The sequence below is a fragment of the Schistocerca cancellata genome, chromosome 2 (assembly GCF_023864275.1).
Source record: "Schistocerca cancellata isolate TAMUIC-IGC-003103 chromosome 2, iqSchCanc2.1, whole genome shotgun sequence".
NCBI lineage: Eukaryota > Metazoa > Arthropoda > Insecta > Orthoptera > Acrididae > Schistocerca > Schistocerca cancellata.
In genome coordinates, this window is record NC_064627.1 from 635,325,574 (window position 1) to 635,338,340 (window position 12,767).

Genomic DNA, 12,767 nt, shown 5'->3' on the forward strand with positions numbered 1-12,767 from the left:
CGCGAGTCGGGGTGGCAGTCACTGACACAAAGGCGGTTTTCTTTGCGGCGAGATCTATTTACGAAATTTCAATCACCAACTTTCCGAATGCGAAAGTATTTTGTTAACACCCACCTACGTAGGGAAAAATGATCATCATAATAAAATACGAGAAATCAGAGCACGAACGGAAAGATTTAGATATTCCATTTTCCCACGTGCCATTTGAGAGTGGAATGGTGGAGAAGTAGTATGAAAATGGTTCGATGAACCCTCTGCCAGTCACTTAAGTGTTAATTGCAGAGTAACCAAGTTTAGTATTGTTGTCCGTCGGCTTCTAAATAATAGATTCGGGGACAGATGGATACGTACAGATGGACTAATTGTCTGGCCTCCACGCTATCCGGACCTGAAGCCACTGGGCTTGAAACCATACGCTATACTCCAGGGATACATCAGTGCGTCCGAGATACACTACGAGGTGGATTAATGCATGTATCAGTACCCGTGGAGGGCATATTGAACATCTCTTGTGAAACATAGCTGCCTGTAGTATGCTGCTCCGTTCTGTTGGTGTGTTCCCTATGACTGAGTTGGAGAAAATGAGTTGTAACGTGGGAACAAAGCGTTTCCAGACCTATTTTCGTATAACAAAATTTCTTCGTCTACCTCTGATGAATGTGTCCTGCAATTTGAGCCGTTCTTTTCTGTTACTGTGCACTTTAATGGCGCTCACCTACACAGGGAGAAATTGTTGTTGTTATGATCTTCAGTCCAGAGACTGGTTTGATGCAGCTCTCCATGCTACTCTATCGTGTGCAAGCTTCTTCATCTCCCAGTACCTACTGCAACCTACATCCTTCTGAATCTGCTTAGTGTATTCATCTCTTGGTCTCCCCCTACGATTTTTACCCTCGACGCTGCCCTCCAATACTAAATTGGTGATCCCTTGATGCCTCAGAACATGTCCTACCAACCGATCCCTTCTTCTGGTCAAGTTGTGCCACAAACTTCTCTTCTCCCCAATCCTATTCAATACTTCCTCATTAGTTATGTGATCTACCCACCTAATCTTCAGCATTCTTCTGTAGCACCACATTTCGAAAGCTTCTATTCTCTTCTTGTCCAAACTATTTACCGTCCATGTTTCACTTCCATACATGGCTACACTCCATACAAATACTTTCAGAAATGACTTCCTGACACTTAAATCTATACCCGATGTTAACAAATTTCTCTTCTTCAGAAACGCTTTCCTTGCCATTGCCAGCCTACATTTTATATCCTCTCTACTTCGACCATCATCAGTTATTTTGCTCCCCAAATAGCAAAACCCCTTTACTACTTTAAGTGTCTCATTTCCTAATCTAATACCCTCAACATCACCCGACTTAATTCGACTACATTCCATTATCCTCGTTTTGCTTTTGTTGATGTTCATCTTATATCCTCCCTTCAAGACACCATCCATTCCATTCAACTGCTCTTCCAAGTCCTTTGCTGTCTCTGACAGAATTACAATGTCATCGGCGAACCTCAAAGTTTTTATTTCTTCTCCATGGATTTGAATACCTACTCCGAATTTTTCTTTTGTTTCCTTTACTGCTTGCTCAATATACAGATTGAATAACGTCGGGGAGAGGCTACAACCCTGTCTTACTCCCTTCTTAACCACTGCTTCCCTTTCATGTCCCTCGACTCTTATAACTGCCATCTGATTTCTGTACAAATTGTAAATAGCCTTTCGCTCCATGTATTTTACCCCTGCCACCTTTAGAATTTGAAAGAGAGTATTCCAGTCAACATTGTCAAAAGCTTTCTCTAAGTCTACAAATGCTAGAAACGTAGGTTTTCCTTTCCTTAATCTTTTTTTCTAAGGTAAGTCGTAAGGTCAGTATTGCCTCACGTGTTCCAGCATTTCTACGAAATCCAAACTGATCTTCCCCGAGGTCGGCTTCTACCAGTTTTTCCATTCGTCTGTAAAGAATTCGTGTTAGTATTTTGCAGCTGTGGCTTATGAAACTGATTGTTCGGTAATTTTCACATGTGTCAACACCTGCTTTCTTTGGGATTGGAATTATTATATTCTTCTTGAAGTCTGAGGGTATTTCGCCTGTTTCATACATCTTGCTCACCAGATGGTAGAGTTTTGTCAGGACTGGCTCTCCCAAGGCCGTCAGTAGTTCCAATGGAATGTTGTCTACTCCGGGGGCCTTGTTTCGACTCAGGTCTTTCAGTGCTCTGTCAAACTCTTCACGCAGTATCGTATCTCCCATTTCGTCTTCATCTACATCCTCTTCCATTTCCATAATATTGTCCTCAAGTTCATCGCCCTTGTATAGACCCTCTATATACTCCTCCTACCTTTCTGCTTTCCCTTCTTTCCTTAGAATTGGGTTTCCATCTGAGCTCTTGATGTTCATACAAGTGGTTCTCTTATCTCCAAAGGTCTCTTTAATTTTCCTGTAGGCAGTATCTATCTTACCCCTAGTGAGATAAGCCTCTACATCCTTACATTTGTCCTCTAGCCATCCCTGCTTAGCCATTTTGCACTTCCTGTCGATCTCATTTTTGAGACGTTTGTATTCCTTTTTGCCTGCTTCACTTACTGCATTTTTATATTTTCTCATTTCATCAATTAAATTCAATATTTCTTCTGTTACCCAAGGATTTCTACTAGCCCTCGTCTTTTTACCTACTTGATCCTCTGCTGCCTTCACTACTTCATCCCTCAAAGCTACCCATTCTTCTTCTACTGTATTTCTTTCCCCCATTCCTGTCAATTGTTCCCTTATGCTGTCCCTAAAACTCTGTACAACCTCTGGTTCTTTCAGTTTATCCAGGTCCCATCTCCTTAAATTCCCACCTTTTTGCAGTTTCTTCAGTTGTAATCTACAGGTCATAACCAATAGATTGTGGTCAGAGTCCACATCTGCCCCTGGAAATGTCTTACAATTTAAAACCTGGTTCCCAAATCTCTGTCTTACCATTATATAATCTATCTGATACCTTTTAGTATCTCCAGGGTTCTTCCATGTATACAACCTTCTATCATGATTCTTAAACCAAGTGTTAGCTATGATTAAGTTGTGCTCTGTGCAAAATTCTACCAGGCGGCTCCCTCTTTCATTTCTTAGCCCCAATCCATATTCACCTACTACGTTTCCTTCTCTCCCTTTTCCTACACTCGAATTCCAGTCACCCATGACTATAAAATTTTCGTCTCCCTTCACTATCTGAATAATTTCTTTTATTTCATCATACATTTCAATTTCTTCGTCATCTGCAGAGCTAATTGGCATATAAACTTGTACTACTGTAGTAGGTGTGGGCTTCGTATCTATCTTGGCCACAATAATGCGTTCACTATGCTGTTTGTAGTAGCTTACCCGCACTCCTATTTTCCTATTCATTATTAAACCTACTCCTGCATTACCCCTATTTGACTTTGTGTTTATAACCCTGTAATCACCTGACCAGAAGTCTTGTTCCTCTTGCCACCGAACTTCACTAATTCCCACTATATCTAACTTTAACCTATCCATTTCCCTTTTTAAATTTTCTAACCTACCTGCCCGATTAAGGGATCTGACATTCCACGCTCCGATCCGTAGAACGCCAGTTTTCTTTCTCCTGATAACGACATCCTCTTGAGTAGTCCCCGCCCGGAGATCCGAATGGGGGACTATTTTACCTCCGGAATATTTTACCCAAGAGGACGCCATCATCATTTAATCATACAGTAAAGCTGCATGCCCTCGGGAAAAATTACGGCCGTAGTTTCCCCTTGCTTTCAGCCGTTCGCAGTACCAGCACAGCAAGGCTGTTTTGGTTATTGTTACAAGGCCAGATCAGTCAATCATCCAGACTGTTGCCCTTGCAACTACTGAAAAGGCTGCTGCCCCTCTTCAGGAACCACACGTTTGTCTGGCCTCTCAACAGATACCCCTCCGTTGTGGTTGTACCTACGGTACGGCTATCTGTATCGCTGAGGCACGCAAGCCTCCCCACCAACGGCAAGGTCCATGGTTCATGGGGGGAGGGAGAAATTACCGCCATAATAAACTAAGAGAAATCAGAGGTTGCACGGAAAGATTTGGATGCTCCAAGTGTCGAGAAGCGTTCTGAAAGTGGTTCTGTTGAAAACTGTGCTAATCGGTTTGGCGTGAATTGCAAAGTAGTCCTGCAGATTTAGATTAAGACTTAATTTCTTAAAGCTTATTGGAATGAAGTAATGTGGAATTACCCCAAAGTAAGTTATTTTGATACAATATTCAAACTTGTATGTGCTGGATACGTTTGTTTTTCAGAACCAAACCTGATGAGATACTTGGAAACCATATTCTTAATTCAGAGTGGTCATTTCTATTATCACACAAAGTTCATCAATCACAATGTCTGTAAAAATTAAAATGTGCTTCGTAGAAAATTCCTATTATCAATATTCCATTAATTTTAAACGAATTTCATGATCGGTTGGAAAAACTGTAAATCTGTTCCACGTTAATTACTTCTGTGGAGGGGAAGCTTGGTACAGAGTTTGCCAACCTCTGCTTGAAGGGATGGTACGAAAAATTTTCTTCTGTGGCATTCACAGCCAGCGATCTTAAATCGGTGAGTTTTACTGCTTTTCTGTTTAAAACTGCCGTTAGCACTTACTTGTCCAATTTAAAATTCAAATTATTGTTCCTCATTGCAAAGTGATATAACTATTGCAGGTGAGCTGTTTTCGTAGACAGTTCCCTTGTTGTACGTTATAAAAGACCATAAAATAAAACTAAAATCCCAGGCGCGGTCGTTGTGTAGCTGACAGACTGTAAAATCTGTCCTCATATCTGGGCAATTTTCCTAGTGATTCGCGTCCATCCAAGGTAATTACGCAGGAAATGTCGCATCAACATCCTCACTCGAAGCGGGAGCGGTTAAGTTTCCTTTAGGTTAGTTTCATGCATTTCCTACTGTATTCAATGGACTCTACTACTCTTTTATCAAAGAAAAAATCGCTCGAGGCACCGGTCAAACCCAAGTTGTCTGTGCGTCCCTGCAGAAGATTTGCAAGGGCGATATTTCCCTTTATGCTTCCTTTCCTTTCCTTTCCTTTCCTTTCCTTCCCTCCTTTCCTTTCCTTTCCTTCCCTCCTTTCCTTTCCTTTCCTTCCCTCCTTTCCTTTCCTTCCCTCCTTTCCTTCCCTCCTTTCCTCCTTTCCTTTCCCGCGGTTTTGTTACATATTATCCCGGACATCGATTTTGGATAATATTTTTATCCTCATTATCATGTTCGTATCATGCAGAACATAGATTTTATATGTAGGTATCAGTTACTTTAGTAACTGTGTTTTCGTGACAGAGCTACTTCGACGTTTCAGGGAAAGGAACTGTACTTCATTTACTCAAGCGAAAACTTGAAAAATATATGTAAAAGTTAAAATTATGCCACTTACGATACGTGAAAACTAATATTAAATCTAATAGTGAGACGCTAGGTACATCACAGCCGGTTTTATCTCCAAGCTATCGCTGTTTTTAAATGTGCGTCTCTCTCCCTCCCCCTCTTTTTTCGTGTAGACGAGGAGCCCATAGTTAATCTTGTTGGCTCCCATCTCTCGGCGAAAATGGCTAAGAAATTGAGTTAGGCTGGAGTGTTGCAGTCCGTGCCAGCTTCGATGACATGAAAATTTATCTTCCACTCTGGAGAGACTTAGATGATACTAATACTGATATTAAAAGTGTAACTATTATGTAATATAGTTAGTTGTAATCTGGTATATCTAAAAAATTACAGCGGAAGCTTAGTTAAAACAATAATATGTAACAGTACAAGAGAAACAGTAGCTAAAACAAGTCTCAGTGTAATTATCTTTAATACACTATCTGTCATTTAGGAAGAAGGCCACACACTCTAGAAATGAAAGCAATTTACACTTCATGTTACAGAAGAAATACATTTATGTAAAAATATGTGACTGATGCTCGGGGGATCTACTTTGCAGCAAGTTCTCCCTATCTTGGGCGAAGGCTTACCTATACGGGCTATTCCTTCCGTCGTTCGATGTCCATTTCAGTTATCATTCTTTCTTTGATGGCCCTCTCGTGTCGATCTGAAACATACAGAGAAAGCTTACATTAGTATGTCTGTTGTGTGACGTTGTACACGGTTTAGTAACATCAATGTGACCACCACCCACGTTCGATGTCAACGTGCAGTAACCACTCGCACACGGCAGTTGGCAGCACTAGCAGTGCAGGGTATATAAGGCGCGTCGGTGTAACGCATAAAACAGTGAAGTCATTGCCGTATTGCGGACGCGTAGCGATTTATCTGATTTCCAAAAGGGCATGATCATTGATTGGCTTTCGGGCCAAGAGTGGAAGCATTTCCGAAACGGCTGAGTTTGTAAACTGTTCGCGTCCCGCTGTGGTTGAAGTATGCTGTGCACGGCAAAATGGCAGTATTCATAATCGGTGCACCTGTGGTGTACCACGAGCCGTAAGTGTCAGGGATGAACGAAAGCTGCAGAGATGTGGATGGGCGAACAGATGTGCAACTGCTGAGCAACCTACGCCCAGATGAGCCAATGGTCTAACAACGACCGCTAAGCCAGCATTGTTGCATATGGACCTTCACGGAAGGCGCCTGGTTCTTGCACACACGCTGATTGCTGTTCATTGGCGACAATGGCTGCTATTTGCACGCCAGTACCGCAGCAGGACATCCGTCGACTGGTGACAGGTGGCCTCTGCAGATGAATCACGTTTTTGCACCATCGGACAGATGGCCGTTGTCATGTATGATCATGAAGCAATCATCAGAAGTGTTTATCCGGGAGGAAGAAGTGTTACAGTTTAGGGAATGTTTCGTGGCATTGCCTAGGTGATTTCGTCATTTTCGAAGGAACAGTGGATCTACAGAACTATGCATCTATCGCTGGGTATCATTTCCATCCGTTCTTGCAGTTAGCTTTTCCTCGCCGCGATGGCACCTACCAGCAAGACAATGCAACATGTCACACAGCTTGCATAGGTGCGTGGTTCGAAGAACACTCGAATGAGTTTACCGTACTTCCCTTGCCACCAAACTCCCACCGAGCGAGGTGGTGCAGTGGCTAGCACACTGGACTCGCATTCGGGAGGACGACGGTTCAATTCCGCGTTCGGTCATCCTAATTTAGGTTTTCCGTGATTTCCCTAAATCGCTCCAGGCAAATCCCGGGATGGTTCCTTTGAAGGGGCAAGGCCGACTTCCTTCCCCGTCCTTCCTTAATCCGATGAGACCGATGACCTCGCTGTCTGGTCTTCTTCCCCAAACAACCCAACCAAACTCCCGGGTTAAAAAACAATCGACACTCTAGGAGACCACTTCCATCGGGCTGTTCGCGCCTTGGGTTCTCATCCTAGGAACATTGCGCAGCTGGCCACGGCACTGGAGAAGGTGGTGATTCAGGCTTTGGACAGGTGCTCACATTAATGTGAATGGATCGTGCACATTTCCCGTAAGTCACTGGCCGATCACCTGAACCTGTCACGGAGGTAAGGTGTTCCGGCTACCTGAGGGAACCCCGCAGTCAGGAAGTTTCGAGATACATGCAAAGCGAGTTTGAGATCCCCCTACTTTGCACCAACCACCATGCAAGACCCAGTAGCCACTTTGCCCGCATCTCGTGGTCGTGCGGTAGCGTTCTCGCTTCCCACGCCCGGGTTCCCGGGTTCGATTCCCGGCGGGGTCAGGGATTTTCTCTGCCTCGTGATGGCTGGGTGTTGTGTGCTGTCCTTAGGTTAGTTAAGTTTAAGTAGTTCTAAGTTCTAGGGGACTTATGACCACAGCAGTTGAGTCCCATAGTGCTCAGAGCCATTTGAACCATTTGAACCAGTAGCCACTAGCCACAAGAAATGTGGAGGGAGGTTGGCATTAGAGCACAGTTAATGGAGCACAGTTAATGCTGTCCAAATTAGTCTCGTATGTCTGTTTCTCTAATTTCACTTTTGGGCATCGTTTGTGGAGGACGGTTTTGCATAATCACGCCGGAAACGTGGTTAACTTAAGCATGCAGTGTTTCAAGAATAATAGATTCCTTGTAGCATTAAAAAATTATTGGTTCGCATTTTTAAGTTGTACTCGGGCAGACTTGCTAGTGGTACAGCTTACACAAGTGACACTTAACAAAAGTACCGACGAATTGGCACTGGGACGATTTCATATATGCTGAACTCTGACGAGGATCTGTCTGGAAAACCTCACCAAGGACCAAAAAGAAAATGGTGAAACAGTCGTTTCATAGGAAGTGTTTGTAGAGTACTGCTGTAAGTACATTAGTGTTACTTGACCAAGAAACCTAACTATGTGTTTAGAAACACGCACTGTATGTTTGAAGCTTAGAGCCACTTTAATTAAAGCTGCATGCAGAAGACTCCACGAAGAATAGGAAAATTTCGAAACAGTGTGCTTGTTGGGGATCAAGGAGTACGTAGTGCACCCGATGGAAGTAAAGTAGATCTGAGATGTTTCCAATAGAATGGACGGCCTACTGAGCCTAGAATTTTCTTCAAGGTTAAAGTTAAGAAGAATCTGATGAAGAGTGACAGAGCAAAGACAAGTGACTTCCTGAACTTCTATAATGGGAAGACAATACAGCTAGCACGAGACACAAAGAATAGACCGGTACAGGCGAAGCGTGCCAGTTTCCACAAGAATAGTCGGCAATCAAGAACGGAGGAAAGTGGAAGACAACGCTATAGTAATTCACTTCTGAAGTACAGCCCCAAAATGAAAAACAGCGCGAAAGCCAGACAAAACTAGGAGCATTTGAGCGTTTGAAATGCGGTACTGAACGAAAGATAATGGAGGAAGATACAGGTTCAACATCCCGTCGACATCGAGGTATTAGGAGACGAAGCACAAGGTCGGAATGATTCAAGGACGGGGTGGTTGTACTCTTTCGAAGGAATCACCTCAGCAGTTGCGTGAAGTGATTTAGAGAAATCAAGAAAAACCTGAATCAGGATGGTCGGACGCGGATGTGAACCGTCGACCACCCGAATCAGAGTTCATTGTGCAAACCGCTTTGGCACCTCGCTCGCTGGTACTGAAGTAGGTGGCACAGTATTGATGGAGAACAACTCGTATAAAACGCAGGTTGCTTTGTTCGTACACAATTTCTGGGAAGCGGTAGACGCGGTTGAAGAGGTAGATTCAGTCTCGTTAAGCATTCGATTCTTTATAGTTACGTTGATTAATAAGCAAGAAATTTTTATACAGACTATCTTCGCAGATTTATGGTTGTTTGAATGAATATTTGATTAATAGAAATTCCTAAGCTGTACTACAAAAAGATAGTTCCAATTTTGGCCACCAGGTGCAAATCTGGCGCTGTGAAAGCAAGGAAGACGTATAGAAATGTTTCCATACGTAATGGATTAGGTACGTGATACGGACAGAAAAAAAAGAAATAAGGAAGGAAGGTATAACATTGATTTTATCGTCAGCCACAGCTTACGCAATTTGCTGAATATGAACACTAGCGATGTCGACGAGATGCCATGCAGCGCCAAATTTGCACCTGGTGGCTAAAATTTGAACTATTTTTATTTTCCACCGTAAATCGGTTCCACACTGTATACAGTATACTGTTCGCTGATGATCCTGTTTATAGGAAAGTATCGCTGTTAGAATTATATACTAATACCTTCAGCTGCTGAAGGGCGTTGATATATATCAACGGGGACAGGTGAAAATGTGTCCCCCGACCGGGACTCGAACCCGGGATCACCTGCTTACGTGGCAGACGCTCTATCCATCTGAGCCACCGAGGGCACAGAGGACAGTGTGACTGCAGGGACTATCTCGCGCACGTCTCCCGCGAGACCCACATTCTCACCTTATATGTCCACACCCTACATTCGTAGTGTCCCTACCCAACTCGTGGAAGACATTCTTACCAAGTCCCGTAAGAGTTCGGGTAATATGTGTGCATCCGCACAGAACAGGAAGGTCATGGCCGGTATTGCCATAACTACATACTTATATGGATATGGTGTCTGTTCTTTCGGACATGTCCGTTTATGAATCTGCACGTCCGTCCATCTTACTCCGTCTCAATACAATCCAGCATCGTGGCATCCGTTTGGCCATTGGCGCCTTTTACGCCAGCCCAGTTGAGAGTCTGTATGCAGAAGTTGTCGGACTACCGTTGTCATACCGTTGTGATTTTCTCCTCAGCAAGTATGCACTGCGTTTTTCTACCATACTTGCCACTCATCCTATTCCTCCTCCTTCAATGATTCCTTTTGGAACGTCCGCTTTGAAAAATTATGAATGAAAGTACTGGAAAAACTCTTACGTTTTTTGATACATAAACAGCTGAGTAAAACTGAACGTACTCAGACAGTTTTCTCTTTCAGTATTCTGATGATTACTAAACTAACAAAATATGTTTAGCGCAACGCAGTCTGACTTTCAATAATCCCTACAAAAGAATGGCCCTGACTAACAATAACCTATACCTTTCATGGAAACACTTACCTCACAAAAATCTTCGTTACTCGAACTACTGCAATACAGCGAGCGCTAATACTGCCAGCTTAATAAAAGATTCTAACTACTGAAGGCACTAAATACTGATTGGTATAGTTAGCAAATGAAAGATTTTGATAGAGAAATAATGTATTTACCTTAATAATGTTCAAAAGTTATATATATATAAAATTTTGTGACATCTAATTAAACAAATTTCCTTTTTCTGACGGACACACGTCCAGATCGTCCGCTCAAAACTCTCGCATCTGTCCCCCCACATCCTCCACTACTGGCGGCCCACCTCCAATTATCCAATAGCCGAACGCTACGTGCTGTTCACATATAACTGCCCAAGACTACAATAGCGAATATTCCAACAATGACAACCAGCCACAGACCGCACACAGCACAGACATGAAAGTCAGATTGCGTTACGCAAAAAATATTGTCTCAGTTTAGTGATGATCAGAATAATTAAAGAGAGAACTGTCTTGAGTACGTTCAGTTTTACTCAGCTGTTTCTGTATCAAATAACGTAAGAGTTTTTCCAGCACTGTTATTCATAATTTTTCATAGGGGACGTTTCACTTTGAACCGCCAGTATCTCTGTTATCTCCTGGAGTTCGCTTTCAGCTAGTGCTCCAGCAGCTTAATCTCACGCTACCTGCCACTTTCCCGATGGGTATGAACCCTTCACAACCTTGGTTTCGTGCGTCGGCCTATGTTCACTTTGGACTTCATTCGCTTCCTAAGGACACTACTCTACTACTCCAGACACGCTCTATCGCCTTAATTTTCGCGACCATCGCACAGAACTTCGTGATAGTACCTTTGTGTACACTGATGGCTGTCGGACTGACCGTGGTGTCGGGCCTACCTTCATACCTGACACCGAAGATTTTCGGTATCGGCTTTCGGAACACTACTCAGTATTTACAGCAGAGCTCTTCGCCCTGTATCTGGCCACGCACTACATCCAGAGACACGGGCTTTTCAGTTGTCATGTGCTCCAACTCTGTGTCCTTTAGAGCCTCTATGTGCCGTGCAACGGCTACAGGAAAGATGTCACTTGCTCACTCCTGATGGAGCCAATGCGGTGTTTCTGGGGGTCCCTGGTCACGTTGGTCTGACGGGCAACGAGGCCGCTGACGCTGCTGCCAAGTCTGCAGTCCTACCACAGCTCACTAGTTCCTATATTCCCACCGATGATCTTTGAGTTGCCTTCTGTCAGCAGGTGGTGTCCCTTTGGCATAACCACTGTTCTTCCCTTCCTGGAAACAAGCTCCGGGGAATTAAACGTCTCCCAGCGGATTGATCGACCTCTTCTCGGCCCTCTCGCGGCCAGGTTTCATATCGGGCACTGTCTTTTTAGTCATCGCCATTCGTTAAGTGCTGCTTCCCCACCATTTTTTGCTCTTTGTCCTCAACTTTTGAAGGTCTGCCATTTCCTGCAGGATTGCCTTTTTTTTAACCGCTTACGTTCTCGTTTGTGTTTGCCGTTTGGTTAATCGGCCGTTTTATGGAACGACATGCAGGCCGTCGGCCGCGTTTTACTTTTTATCCGTCGTAGCAAGATGGTGAAGGACATTTAATCTTTAGTTCAGGACCTCCGTTGTCTTCACACCGTATTTTATGGCCCTTTCTCCAAGAGAGAGTCCCGATTTTTAGCTGTCTTTCCTTCCGTCGACTGGCCTAACGCGTGGTCGCTTTCAACTCCTTTTTCGTCTTCGTTTCCTAGGGTTCTGACATGGGCGCGTATGACATTGTTCTTGCGCCCTATAAAAAAACAAAACAATAAACGGACTTGATCATATTTTTCTCGCTCAGTACACGAGTGGAAGCAAACAAAAATTCTATAATGTAGCTGTGACGAAGCAAACTGGGATCTCTTGACTTCCTCTCTTGTTTTGCCATCTGCCTCCTTAAAATTGATTTTATTTTGTTTTTTCAATAATTATCATTAACATACATGAGTATAAATCTGCATTTCCATAAAAGAGAAAGGATGGCCCGCAGTCTTAAGGAATATACCACCAGGTCTAATTTTTTGCTTAGTTTTATGTATGTAATTAATTTCCTGATTTATTTCGACTATTCCTAGTTAGTATCTTTTGTTATAGGGTGAAATCAGTAATTGGTCCGTAACTTAAATTATATCGTTGACTTATAAAAAATATAAATTCTGTAATAATTATAAACATTTGGAAAAAGGATCCCTAGGATTTTTAAGGTACATATTTATTTGGCTCTATTCGAAAACATATTAACAAAGCCAGCCT

At 43.2% G+C, this 12,767-nt stretch overlaps 1 protein-coding gene and 1 non-coding gene across 5 annotated transcripts in view; one reads left to right on the top strand and one right to left on the bottom strand.

Moving 5' to 3' along the window:
• The window catches only part of LOC126162305 (pleckstrin homology-like domain family B member 1), a 1,095,423-nt gene that overhangs the window by 286,630 nt on the left and 796,026 nt on the right, over nt 1–12,767 (top strand). The window lies entirely within an intron of this gene.
• Nucleotides 9,712–9,785, bottom strand: Trnat-cgu (transfer RNA threonine (anticodon CGU)). The gene has a single exon. It is a non-coding gene; the product is annotated as a tRNA-Thr (tRNA).